This window comes from Artemia franciscana, chromosome 1 (genome assembly GCF_032884065.1).
Source record: "Artemia franciscana chromosome 1, ASM3288406v1, whole genome shotgun sequence".
In the NCBI taxonomy this organism is placed as follows: domain Eukaryota; kingdom Metazoa; phylum Arthropoda; class Branchiopoda; order Anostraca; family Artemiidae; genus Artemia; species Artemia franciscana.
The window spans coordinates 71341832-71356311 of record NC_088863.1 but is presented as its reverse complement, the minus strand read 5'-3'; the positions used below and the strand labels follow the sequence as shown (position 1 = coordinate 71356311).

Below are 14480 nucleotides of genomic sequence, written 5' to 3'. Positions count from 1 at the left end.
TTGCTCCTAGCTACAAGCTTTGATGAACTTAATCCCTGAATCATTCACACCGAGAAATCTTGTCTGTCAGTGATAGTTTCATTAGTGTAACTTGGATTGACGAAAGACTATTAATAGCAGTATGAGAATGTTTAAGTCTCTTGGAATGGGAAATAAGCAGTACGACTGGTACTAAAAATTAATTCTTGTTGGTATAATTCATTGGCAAATTTTTCTTCGACCTGAAAATCTAATATTATACTTCCAACTATCGGCAGCTTGGAGCATGCTTGGTTAAAGATGTCACCGTTAAATTGAAACTTTTTCTTCTGTGCCTTCAAATAAGCAACGACTCCGCAAATACAAAACTTTTTTGATGAACCCTATGGGTCATTCCATACAACATCAAACAGGCCGCAAACCCCATTGTCATTCGTTGTTTTTCGGAACACGTTTTTGGCTTCATAGAAGAAAAAAAAAGCTAAAGTTTTTTGTTTTTGCCCTCCAAAAAATTGGAGGGCAACTAGGCTTCCTCCCCCGCTCTTTTTTTTCTCAAAATCATTTGATCAAAATTATGAGAAAGCTATTTAGCAAAAAAAAAAAAAATATGCAAATTTCGTTTTAATTATTTCTCTGCGGAGAGCCAAAATTAAAACAAGCATTGATTCAAAAAAGTTCAGAAATTAAATAAAAAAAACAAGTTTTTTCAACTGAAAGTAAGGAGCGACATTAAAACTTAAAACGAACAGAAATTACTTTGTATATGAAAGGGGCTGCTTCCTCATCAACGCCCCGCTCTTTACGCTAAAGTTTTTTACTGTTTTAAAAAGAAGAGTTGAGAGAAAGAGTCAAACTTTAGCGTAAAGAGCGGGGCGTTGATGAGGAAGCAGCCCCTTTCATATACGAAGTAATTTCTGTTCGTTTTAAGTTTTAATGTCGCTCCTTACTTTCAGTTGAAAAAACTTGTTTTTTTATTTAATCAATTTAAAAGATTGCATTTCCCAATTCCATTAGTACATGCAATCACCATCAACAAAGCTCAAGGAAATCATCATTTGAAAAATGCGGTATATACCTTAATACGGATTGTTTTTTCCATGGAAAATTATATGTTTCATGCTCAAGAGTCGATAAACCGGACAATCTATTTAAATTCACAGACAATGGAACACGGAAGAATATTGTTACGCAGTTAAAAATTAGCACATATCCGAGAATCTATTAATAGAAGCTTGTCGCGTTCTGCTATATATATATATATATATATATATATATATATATATATATATATATATATATATATATATATATATATATATATATAGAGGGGGCTAAAATCCAATTTGTTTGTTTTAATTATCGGTGGCAGTCATGTTTAAGTAGAGGTACCACATTAGAAACGCTGTCTAAAAATCCAACTTTTTCCTGCTTTTTGTGCTTTTGACTGATATAAAGTTTAATAATGGGAGCTCAGGTTGAATTTTGGGAACTTGAGAAATCATTTCTTTCCTCTTGGTATAACATGGAATTTCTTTTGTAATTTAATTTCTTCTGATATAATCACTTTTTTTACTCTTTAGTCTTAGTATCTTTCAAGTTTAATCATTGTTATAGGTAGTTTATGCTTAAAAGTAAAAAGATTTTTGGTCATTTTCAATGTCTCATTCTGGCCTAATCTGGATGGGTTCCAGAACGCTGTCATCATAAATCTTAATTAATAATTTATTATTATTTTTTTAAGACATACATTTCTAACAATTTTAAACGGGTATCACACTACGTACTTAATTTGTTATCCTAAGTAGTTAAGTCTTGGTACATTAAATTCGTTATAACCTTTCAATCATTAACCTAATCATCAATCACAGCCAAACTCTTCAAAATTCAAAATATTGATTAGAGACGAAGATTCAAGTTCTAATTAAGCATGTATAGGAAAAGCTTATTAATAAATTTTAATAACAATCAAAATATTCAATAATGTAGCCTCAGATTTCGAGGCTTTTTCTTACCGCCTTGCAGATCCTTTAATAGTGCACAGGATGGTGGGTGGAGACCGGCAAACATGGTCCACGCAGGGTGGCGAACATGGTCCATAAGTTTTAAGGTCATTTTGAAATCGTAACACCTAAGTATTGCTATTTTGGATCCAAGGCAGCCAAAAAATACTGCCCGAGTCTTAAAATTTAGACAAATGCCGTAGGTTTCATATTTAAACCAACAACGGCATGGAACTCTGTTTTTTGTTGGTAAATAATAATGCTTTTTCTTACTTTTCTTTTTAAAAAGAAATCCGTCCTTTTTTAAAAAGGACGACTTCGCAATTAAAAGTCCTAGAGATTCAAGATTCCTTTCTTGCTTTTTTTTTGCACCAATTCACAAAATTATGGGGGGGGGCTAAATTTCGTAACTGAAGATAAGAATAAAGGTATTTTCAAAATATAGGGAGGAAGGAGACAAGGCAATATCTAAGATTTTTGTTCAGAGAACGGTCATAAAAACTTTACAAAAACATGCAGAATTTGTTTATATACATTGTTGTTACTTTTTGTGAGTCAGACGAATTTTCAGGAGAAATATCCAAACCCGATACCCAACCCTGAATTTTGTCTAGGGGGTATATTTTTTTTCGATTTTCCAACGAAAAAAAAAATCCTCCAGAATCTATCGGGGACAGTTACCCCCCTCTCCCTTGGTCGATGCCCTTGTTGGACCATGTTATGGGGATCGAACCTCCACCCCTTCCCTGTGCACAGATGTGTAAAATATCATATTCAGAATCGTAAACGGTACCTGGCCCATGATAATTTTGTTTTCGAAAGTCAATGCTTTAATTAGGACTTTGTCAATTAGGTTCTTGTGTCATAAAGTAAATATTCAAATTAGGATCTAGGCTTTTTCTCATAAGGTACACAGGGAACGTAATTAAAAAAACAAACTTGAGTCATTACTTGGATGGAGATTAATATTGTTCGAATGTTTTGCCTAGGGTGCGCCAAAACCATTAAAGCAAATTATTGGACGGATGAGACTATAGGCTCAATGGTAGGCTCGCATTTCATAAAAGTGTGCAACTTCTGAGCTAAAATAGCTAAAATGAGCTAAAATTCTGAAAAATAGTCGTAGTTTTGAAAGGGATTTCCTTTGTATAGTAAGTTTTCTCATTGATTAAATTCTTGTTTTACTTACAGGCAGGGCCGTATCCAGGATTTTTTTTATGGGGGGAGGGGTTGCAAAAGGATTTTTTCCGGTTTTGACAAAAAATAAAAGTAAATAAAAAATTTGTTTATATTCATCTTGTTATGTATTTACGAGTCGGACACTTTTCTAGGGGGACGAGCCCCCCACCTCTCCGATACGCCCTTATTACAGGTGTATTGATTTTGGGGGTAGGGGGATATCCCCTCCTCTTAAATACTCTTGACTTTATAAACTACCTTTTTGGAGCTAATGAAAATACCTGTTTTTTTGGTGTTTTATTTAGAAAACGGCAAAATCTCCTCAAGAATTTGAAAAAATTTATTACCCACATCCTACTACATCTTGAGAATTAGCGCCCCTGATTACTTACTTTTTATTTAGAAATTTATAACGATCCTACTTTTTAAAATTAAATAAACAAAAACTGTTTTTTTTAACTGAAAGTAAGGAGCGGTATTAAAACTTAAAATAAAAAGAAATTACACCATATATGAAAGGGGCTGTTCCTTCCTCAACACCCGTTGTTTACACTCGAGTTTGACTCTTCTCTCTCTCAACTCTACTTTTAAGTAGAGCAAGGGATTGCGGAGGGGACAACCCATTTCATATACGGAGTAATTTCTGTTCGTTTTAAGTTTTAATGTCGCTCCTTACTTTCAGTTAAGAAAAATAGTTTTTTATATTTAATTATAGATAGGAACTGGAAACTTGGACTAGAGGGGTTTTATGATTCGGTGAATCTGATCGTGTGATTTTCGTTAATGTTCTATTACTTTTAAGGGGTGTTTCCCCCTATTTACTAAAATAAGACAAATTTTTCAGGCTCGTGACTTTTGCTTGGTAAGACTAAAGTCGATAAAACTTATATATTTAAAATTAAAATTAAAATGCGATTAATTTGATGTAACTATTGGTATGAAAATTCCATTTTTAGAGTTTTGGATACTATTGAGCCGGGTCACTTCTTACTACAGTTCGTTACCACGAACAGTTTGATTAAATAAGATTTTTTTTTTTTTTAACTCAAAATAAGGAGCGATATTAAAACTTAAAACGAACAGAAATTACTCTGTATATGAAAGTGTCTGTTCCCTTTTCTACGCTTTCTGTTTTTAAAATTCTGTTTTTTAGAGTTTTGGTTACTATTGAGTAACCCAATTCTCTAGTTAACACGAACTGTTTGATTAAATAAAAATTAAGTTTTTTCGACTAAAAGTAAGGACCATCATTAAAACCCTGTCCCTTGCTCTTTATCTTAAAGTCTTCAACTTCTTTAAAAACACTTCCCGCACAAACTCAACAGCCCTTAAGTTTGAATATACTTTCGTACAAAACTGTGACTAATTCTTTAGAATTGAATTAAAAAATTAGCCTAAGGAGTGAGAGTTGGGGAAGGGGTAGTCCTCCACATTTATGAAATAATTTTGATTTGTATTAAGTTTTCATGCTGTCCCATACTTTCAGTAATTTTTTTTAGTTAAATTGCTAGCCGTTTTTCAAATCATGCCCACCATTCTCCTCAACCCCCACCCCTCCCTCCTGTATAAAATCTGGTTTAAAATACAAAACTTCACATTTTTGCTGTTCAGAGCTCGAACCCTTTACAGTAGTGTTCTCTGATACGCTGAGTTTGATTTTGCGATTTGCATTAAGATACTTTGACGCATAGGATGTCCCCCCCTCCCCTTCTCGGAAATCATAGAGATTTTCTCAGGTTCATAGCTTTTGATGAGTAATTTTAAACTTGATGAATTTTATGTATTAATAATCAAAATGAAAAGCCTATTCTTTTTAAGAATTTATATTGATCAAAATTCAGAGTTTCGGTTACTATAGGGCTGAGTCAATCCTTACTTACAGTTCGTTACTCCAAACTGTTTGAATTGGAGATGAGAATAACCATGAAGCTTCCAACATGATTAAGTGACCAAATCGAAGAGTGGTCAAGGGAGGGGGTAAGTCAACCGAGCTAATATGAAATATTGCTTTAGGATGTGGTTAAATTTTGTATTGGGGGAGGTGCGTTGAATTTTCACAAAAGAATATAAAATGCAAGCTGATATTCTGAAAAATAATGGAAATATCGATAAAAGCGCTCTCAAATTTCAAGAGGTGTTGTATGGGCCTAGAGGCAGACCTTTCGATCATTCTGTACCGGTTCAAAGGCTTAACACTGAAAATAAGGAAAACAGATTGAAGATTGAAGTCAAGTTTATGTAGGAGAAAAATAACAAAAGCCATCTGGCTTTATTTAACAAGGACATAATCTTAAAACCTAATCCAGGTCTTAGTTTATTTTCAACGTGTTTTTTGTTCTGTTTCCCTCACATGGGACGTACATAATAAAAATTATTTCGCCGGGACCAATAATTATATTTGTATGTACTTTATAATTAGCCTAGGCTCTGTATATCTAACCCCATGTGCCGTAACAATTGTCTGGTCTTGATTTTTTTCCCTCCTGTAGATTTTTAAAAATACCTTGATTGTGTTTTCATTGAAAACCAATTTTTCTAGCGGGGGGGGGGGGGGGAGGTCTTATTGTAGAGTATATTTCTATTGAAGAATTTTTCGTGGTGGAATAGAATTTTCCATGGAGGAGGGCTGGATTTCCCAGCACTGTTTAAGAACTATATAGATATTTAAAAGTGAAAAAAGCTGTGTTTTGTGATTCTTGCTTTACGTGGGACGTAGACACCCAAGCATGTTTTGTCATGACCAATAATTATATTTATATATACTATTTCATTAGCCTAGGTACCGTACATCAAGCCCTCGGGATGATAATTTAGGGTATAGGGGGGAGGGCTGTTGTCTTCTCTAGATTTTTTTGGTTTCTCTAGATTTTTCAAAATACTTTTTCTGGTATTTTCGCTGAAAATGCAGAAAACAAAATGGCCCACCTCGGTATTGTAAAATACTTTTGTTCAGATCTTCATTTAAAAAAAAGAAAAAAACATCCTTGCCCTATTGCTATATTCTTATGAATTTGCCCCCTTGTCTAGCCCCGAATTTCTGTATGATCAGTAAATGAAAGTATAGAAAGAAAATATTCCGCCTACTTTTAAGTTATTTTCAGGTTAAATCCAACTAAATTTATACTTTAAATTGAATCCAACTTTTAATCATTTAAAACCCTTTATTTAGAAGTTTCTAATTATGCAGGATAACCTTGCACTATTAACGGTACATTTTGTTCTTAATATTCATGAGGCAAACTACTAATTCCTTCCTTGTGACAAAGTCAGATTAGGAGGTAGAAAATAAAAGCCCCGTCAGATCAGATTAGGAGGTAGAAAATATCATTCTGAAAAGAATGCTAATGATAATTGTTTGCGTTATTGTTAACAACCCGTATACAACAGCCTGTCAAGACCATGTTCCAACAAGAAATATAATCAGGAAATGGGGGGATGGGCAATTTCAACCAGGACTAGAGCTTTGACAAAATTAAATTGGAGAATTTCTTACTTACAGTTGTTTATACATTTAGTAACTGTTTTTATTTCCTACAGGATGCTAACAAAGGTGGATTTAGAGCAAAATCTTGGAGGGGGAGGGGCATGTTAAAAGGGTGCCAATAACTGACGAAATTGACAAGTTTATACACACACAAAAGAGAAAAAAGGAAAAAACAGAATGAGTGTGACAGAAAACTCCTGGGGGCCCAGTCCCCGTCGGGCCCCTAGGATCGGCCTTTGGCTTCCTCTGTCTGGTGCACATTTATAATACACTGTTTTTGCACCTCAGAGGATGAACTCTTGTTATCGCAAATTCAGTGATTTCTTAATTTCAGTCCATATGGACTGACTTCCCAGAAGAGGTTATACCAAACGAACCTAGCTCGTAAGTGCTAGACGGTAGTGGCGTCTATTCAAAAAATAGAGGGGGAGGTAAACTTAATTTTTATCTCTATATGAGGGTTAATATTTTTTTTTCATTCTTTTTTTTTTACTGAGAAAACCGAAAAACGACCGAAAAACGAAGAGAGGGTAAAATTTTATTCAAGAGGGGGGGGGCAAAATCCCCCTACCTCCCCCCTTTAATTGGTACTACAGCTAAACAGAAGTAGTTTTTTTTTCAAGTGTTTTAAGACTGTATATGTGCGAATGATAAGCTGGCTTTTTCTCAGAAAGGTAATTCTTTGAAAATTAAGAATTTAAAGTTATTATCTATTGTTTCTTTTATGACGGTTTTATATTTTAGTGTGTAGAAATTAGCTACACACAATGAATAAATTAGCTACAGTGACTATTAACTTTATGGTAACAAAAACAAATATTCATTTGAAGTTTGTTTTATATTCTGTTTTTGTGAGAAACAACTTCCGTCATTGACGGAAATTTGATCTCTGCTAAAATATATATTTAGCACTTTTGTGAAATTTCATCAGTATAAATTTTTCTTCAGAAATAGAAATGACGAAAATTATTTGCACAATGACTTGATTGTTCACGGAAGAGCATTTGTAAGTGAAATTTAACTCATCTAAGGCAGGTACCTACATAACAATTTATTTCGAGGAGGGATGGGGTGCGTAGCCTAAGCTCGTACAAAAAAACCTTGTCACTTGAGGGTTCATCCCTTCACAACTTGTAGCCGTTCCCCCAGGGATTGTTAGGGATTAATTCGTCCCCAGAGACGTAGTTTTTAGATTCTTCGACTATACTGAGCAAAATGGCTATCTGAAAATTTTGATCGGGTGTCATTGTGAAAAAATAAGTGTTGGAAGGCACTTTATTGCCCTCCATTTTTATGCTCACTTAAAAAGGGCACTACAACTTTAAATTTAAGTTCAAATGAGCCATCTGATGATATTCTAGGACAACTGGGTCGTTACAATCATCCCTGGAAAAAAAACGAAAAAAAACAACACATAAACACGCATTTTTCCTCTGGCAAAAAAACAAAATTCCAAGTTTGCAGATAGGATCTTAAGACCTCTACAGTAGAGTTTTATGATATGCTGAATATGATGGTGTGACTTTAGGCCGTTTTCAAGCCGAATCTCTCCTTACTACAGTTCGTTACCACGAACTGTTTGATATATATATATATATATATATATATATATATATATATATATATATATATATATATATATATATATATATATATATATATATATATATATATATATACCAAAGGTAGCAGGATATGAAGAAATAGTCACAGAGAATGCTGGATTATGATTTTAAAACTCATTTTAGACCTCATAGAAGAACTCTCGATCTTTTCTTAGGAAAAATTAACATAAACCTACAGAATCAGACAACATCACCAGACAAGATGCTCAAGTTTTTTATGTTTTAATTAAAAAAAATAAATTTTTATTATTTCAGCCTCAGCAAGTAAACAAAATTGTCTTCAATCCGACCCAGCAAGTAACTAAGCAAGGTGGTTCCGTCTTCCATCCGTTCCGTCTTCCATCCATCCATCCATCATTTGATTTCCATCCATCCTCCTTGGCTTCAACTTGGCTTTCAACATTTGTAAGTTCTTCTTTTTCTTTTTTTTTTTAAGACAATCACAAATGAGCAGTATTTATCCGATTTTCGGTACCACTTTGAAGTATGCTTTATTGAAAATTCATCGGTTTCAACCGATCGGTTCCATCTACCTTCATGGTTTCAACTTCCTGGAACAGTAAGAAGAACTTACAGTTCCAGGAAGTTGAGACCATGAAGTTGAATCCATCCTCCTTGGTTTCAACCTGGTTCTCCTTGGTTTCCATCCATCCTCCTTGGTTTCAACTGGACCGTAAACTCCTTGGTTTCAACGTAGATACGGTCCAGTTGAAACCAAGGAGGATGGATTCAACTTCGTGGTTTCAACTTCCTGGAACAGTAAGTTCTTCTTTTTTTTTTTTTTTTTTTTTTTTTTTTTTAAGACAATCACAAATGAGAAGTATTTATCCGACTTTCGGTACCACTTTGAAGTATGCTTTATTGAAAATTCATCGTCACTGTTCACTTTTTTAAGTTTTTCCGCTTCTCATTATTCTCATTGCTCTGAGAAGTTTTTTTTTTGAGAAAGCCATAAATAAGAAGTTTTATCTGATTTTCGGGACAAATTTCAAATCTGTTTAAAAGACTATTCGTCGTGACAATTCGGTCTTTTAGATTGCTTCTGCTTCTAATAGGCTTTCTTTGTACACCAAGGATGGTTTGGCAGAGGCTCTGCTTCGCATCCTGTGTAATGTATATCTGCAAAACCAATGTAACTAAGCCAACTGATGCTATTTCTCAATGGTCATAGGATTATACGAAACTAGCGCTTTACTGAAAACATAAGAAAAAGGAATGTTGGAAAAAGGAACATTTGGGGTTTTATTCGGTACATAAACACCCAAGGGGCTTTACGTTTCCATTGTAAAAAAAAAAATTCTATTTTGTTTTGTGCAATCAGTTAAGCTTTAGTTTTGCGTAATCCTATAAACATAGGGACATATTATGAGTCGGTTTACTTCCACTAGTGTCATAAGTACTTGCTATATAACCCACGAATAAATAATTTTTGCTCTCTTTGAATCTCGACTGCACCCATTACATCCATCTAAAAAACTATAATTTTTGCTCGCTGGTACTTTAAACAAAACAAAAGTTTGACTTGGTAACAGGAGAGTATCTAGGATTTATGCCCAGGGGGTGTTAAAACACAAACTTTAAAAAATGTATCAATAAGAAAATTATATACATTATTGTTAATTTTTACGAGTCGGACTAAAATATAAGGGGGGTACGGGTGTAACCCAAGAACTTGAGAAATGAAAAAATAAAAATTATGCTTCTACGAGGCGAACAAAAAACTCTGGGGGGGGGTCAACCCAACCGCCTGATGGAAATGAAAGAAATGAAAATTACACTTTTACGAGTCGGATGCAACTTCGGGGGGGGGGGGGGTCAACACAACAACTTGAGAGAAATGAGAATTACAATCTTACGAGTAGGGTGAAAACCTCAAGGGGGGGGGAGGTCAACCCAGCAACTTGAGAGAAATAAAATGAAGGAGAATGTTTTTTTACGAGGACGATAAAACTCCCAGGGAGGGGGGTTCAACCCGACAATTTGAGAGAAATAAAAGAAACGAGATATTGCGGGAAGGGTTAGCCCAACTATTTGAGAGAAGTGAAAGGAATGGGAAATACTAGCAGCAATTTATTTTTTGTCAACACTTGTAGCATAGAAAATGGTCATTCCGACTATCTGTGTTATCAATTTCTGAATATTGTGCTTTGAATTCTATAAGAGTTACAAATGAGTAAAACAAACGCAAAATAAAAAAGGAAGATCACTTTACAATTTCATATTCTGTATTCAATCTGTATCCAAGCACATGGATACAAATGCTTGTGCAAGCACTAGATACAAGGAAGCCAGTTCAGTTTTTTTCAGTTCACTGGGGTTTATTAAAAAAAAAATATAACAGTCATAACACACATAACATCTCATCTCTATGCAAAAAATGCAAAGGTGCATTTTATATAAGTTTTTCAATGCGTTTTTTTTTAATGAATTAAGTAGTTCCTAGTAAATTTTGGTTTTCTTGGTTTCATCACGTTTGATAGTTCAGTTGGTTTCAAAGAATCATCATTTGTATTCTCATCGCTATCATTTTCAATTTTGACTAGTTTTTGATTATTGCTGCTGCTTATCTTCTAATCCCATTTTTCATCTTCTTCATTTTGGATGTTCTTTACTTCAAACAATTTGCCGATGCCCTTTGCATTAGCTGCCCTTAATGGTCTAGTCTTACATGATGGTATGGGTTGTATATATGTTCAGGTGGTGGAACAAAAACTTGTTTTTCTTCCAACAAATTATTATTTTTAATTCTTGTGAGTTTTGTTTTTTGGGTCTTGTCACATTTAATGGTCCAGGTTTTTGATTTTTCACCCGTTGAGAATTTAATGCCAAATCCCATTGCTTTTTCTTTCCTCATTATTGGGCCTTTCAACTATGATGAACAAAATGGCTATCTGAAAATTTTGATTGAGTAACTTTGAGAAAGTAGGGGAGTGGAAGGGGGTTAGTTGCCCACCAATCTTTTTGGGCACTTAAAAAGGGCACTAGAACTTTAATTCCGTTCAAATATGCCCTTTCCCGATATTCTCTAATAAATGAACACATATCCGTGATCTTTCTTCTGGAAAAATAAAAAATTTGACATTTTTGTGGATGAGAGTTTGAAACTGCTACAATAGGGTTCTTGTATACGCTGAATCTGGTGATTTAACTGTCTTAAGCGTGTTTCCCTTTTCCAAAAATCCGGCAAGTTTTTTCAGGCTTCTAGCTTATAATGGGTGACACTAAACATAATTAATTTTACATATTTGGAATCATTATAATAAGCCAATTCTGTTTATATATCTACTCATATCTTCGAAAATAAGTTTTGTAGGGTTTCGGTTAAAATTGAGCCACGTCACTCCTTACACACAGTTGGTCACCAAGAAATTCTTGGCTGAAAAAATATTTTTAGTGAATTCTGTTTGGTACTTTTGAAAAAAACCTTCTTGTTGGTCCAATTAAACGAACATACCGTTTCAGAAGTCGTTTTATTCAGATGAATTATTGTTGTATTGGTTGGTATCAGTAACCTAGTAAATCATGACTAGATTAGTAGCGTCTAATTAAGAAAATTATGATTTATATTATAAGTTTATTTGCTCATTATTTTTCTGTTTCTGTTTTTTTATCTTCATTCAAAAACAATCAAAAACTCCTAGCTCTCCCCCTACATTTTTCTAAACTGGTCCAACTGATGTGAATATGAGGTATGATTAAATATTCAGAAATGTATGATATTTGTCCAAAATGAGGCTCTTAACCTTATGATGTCTAAAAAATCTAATCAGGCAATATAAGGCCTCAGAAAAAGGCCAGGGTTTATTTTTATGGGAATAGCCAGAGGAAAATGAAAGATACACACTACTACCCTAGTTCATGTGACGTTCATAAGGTTTTGAGGTGAAGAGAAATATTAATCTTAACACCAAGAGTATGACACAAAAACTACGGAAATAACAGTGGGCAAGTCCAAAAAAATTTTCATGCACTCCTTTTTGTGCCAGGATATCAATCCCTAAGATGACCAATGAAAATGATTCAATCCCAATTTTCAGGACTTTTTAAAGAATGAAAGGTGAAATTAGATGGGATACCTATTACCGGTGGAAAAAGATAGGCTGTCAAAATCTTGCTTATCGGTCTTATATTTGGGGCCTAAAAAGGAGGGTCTCGCTAATGGAAAGAGGTCCTAGAAAAAATATAAGAGTAAAAATATTTTTAGTGAATCCTGTTTGGTACTTTTGAAAAAAACCTTCTTTTTGGTCCAATTAAACGAACATACTGTTTCAGAAGTCATTTTATTCAGATGAATTGTTGTTGTATTGGTTGGTATCAGTAACCTAGTAAATCATGACTAGATTAATAGCATCTAATTAAGAAAATTAGAATTAGCGTCTAATTAGGACAAAACAGAGTGATTTAAGCTACATATTAACAAATACAGCAATCATCATTTGTAGATTCATTCTACTGATTATCGATTACTGACTAATCAATAGTAATTTTTTTGATGACGATCGCTGTATATATGTGATAGAAATATATGGAATTTTGAACCTTTTTTTTCTCTGTCTAAATAAATGAATTTATCCCCACTTGAAAATTTATTTGTTTGTCATAGATAGCCATTGTGGTGCAAGAAGAAAATACCTAATTTAAGGTGTTACGTCAAAAATTGTCCAAAAACCTTTTGAATGTAAGACTATCTTTTATCTCCAATCGATTAACGTCCTTTTTCTTTTCTAGGTTGAAAATTAAGAGAGCTGAGCAGTAAATTTCGAAACTAAATCTGTAAGGTCTGTATACCTGTTGCCGTCTTTTTGTGTGTAGCATTTATTTTCACATACAAAGGCGTTGCAACAGGCGTGGCCCCTTATAATTATAAAGTTTAAATAAAAACCAAGGGTTCTCAACCTTAAGTAAAGTTAATTTTCAGTAAAACTATTTCTTTTTATCTTCTTTTGTTTTATTTTAAAAGAAATGGAACCCTTAACATTTTTAAATCTGTTATTATTTTGCTCATCCCTTGCTAAACGGATTTACTGCTCATCTAAGCTCTTCTACTCTTTACGTGGCTTCTCCGCCTCAGCCAAGGAGCCGCTTCCTGACTCAAGAAACAAACAAACAAAAGAATCACAGACATTTTTTACAAATTACAGAAGAATTTTTTTATGTAGTTTCTATAATTGTGTTAATAAAGTTTTATGTTTTCATCCTGTTTTGGTATATTTCACCTAACTTCACTTCATGAATGGGGTCGCTAGAATTTCCATAAAGGGGGGGGGGCTGGATTTTTCAGCATTATTTGAAAAAATGAGAAATTAAATAAAAAAAACAAAACAAGTTTTTTCAACTGAAAGTAAGGAGCAACAGTAAAACTTAAAAAGAACAGAAATCATTGCGTATATGAGGGGGTTCGCCCCTTCTCAATATCTCGCATTTTACGCTACGGTCTTTGTGATTCAGGGGTCATTCTTAAAGAATTGGAACACAATTCAAACTTAAGCGTAAAGAGCGAGGTATTGACGAGGGAGCAAACATCCTCATATACGTAGTAAAAATTGTGCGAATATAGAAGTTTGTTACGTAAGTTAATTCGTAACTTACGTATATTTAGATTTAGAGCCGTCCTGGCCGAGTGGGTTGGTGCGCTGGATTCGGGATCCTTTGTCCGAGAGGACTCAGGTTCAAATCCCAGTGTACCCAATTCTTCTGTTTGGGACGGGGGTCAGTGGCGTGACTCTATAAGCTTAGCCAGAGTCGACCCAGCTCTAAATGGGTACCTGGAGAAATCTGGGGAAGGTAAACAGGAAGGGCGTGCGGAAGCACAGGATGGCTGGCCCCCAACCCCCCATTGCACTTCCTGGCTGAAGGGCCAAGAAACGGAGATCAGCACCGCCGGTAGGGACTGTTAAGTCTAATGCCGTATCCTTTACCTTTATATTTATTACAAATAAAAACGTCCTTAGACAAAAACTAAATGTTCTAGCGGCCTTTTTAAATAGCCAAAAAATGGAGGGCAACTAGGCCCCCTCCCCAGCCTTTTTTCTCAAAATCGTCCAATCAAAATTTTTAGAAAGCTATTTAGCCACAAAAAAGTACAATTAATATGCCAATTTCGTTTTAGTCATTCATGTACGGTAGCCAAAATCAAAACCTACATTAATTAAAAAGCATTCAGATATTAAATATAAAAAACCAAGTTTTTTTTAACTGAAAGTAAGGAGCAAG

The 14480-nt window shown here is 34.3% G+C and overlaps 1 protein-coding gene and 1 long non-coding RNA gene across 3 annotated transcripts in view; one reads left to right on the top strand and one right to left on the bottom strand.

Moving 5' to 3' along the window:
- LOC136033544 (LDL receptor repeat-containing protein egg-1-like) overlaps positions 1-14480 on the bottom strand; it is a 140905-nt gene that overhangs the window by 26956 nt on the left and 99469 nt on the right. The gene's annotated exons all lie outside the window — the stretch shown is intronic.
- On the top strand, positions 20-13462 carry LOC136033538 (uncharacterized). The gene is made up of 3 exons (XR_010618937.1): positions 20-168; positions 8523-8672; positions 12996-13462. It is a non-coding gene; the product is annotated as an uncharacterized LOC136033538 (long non-coding RNA).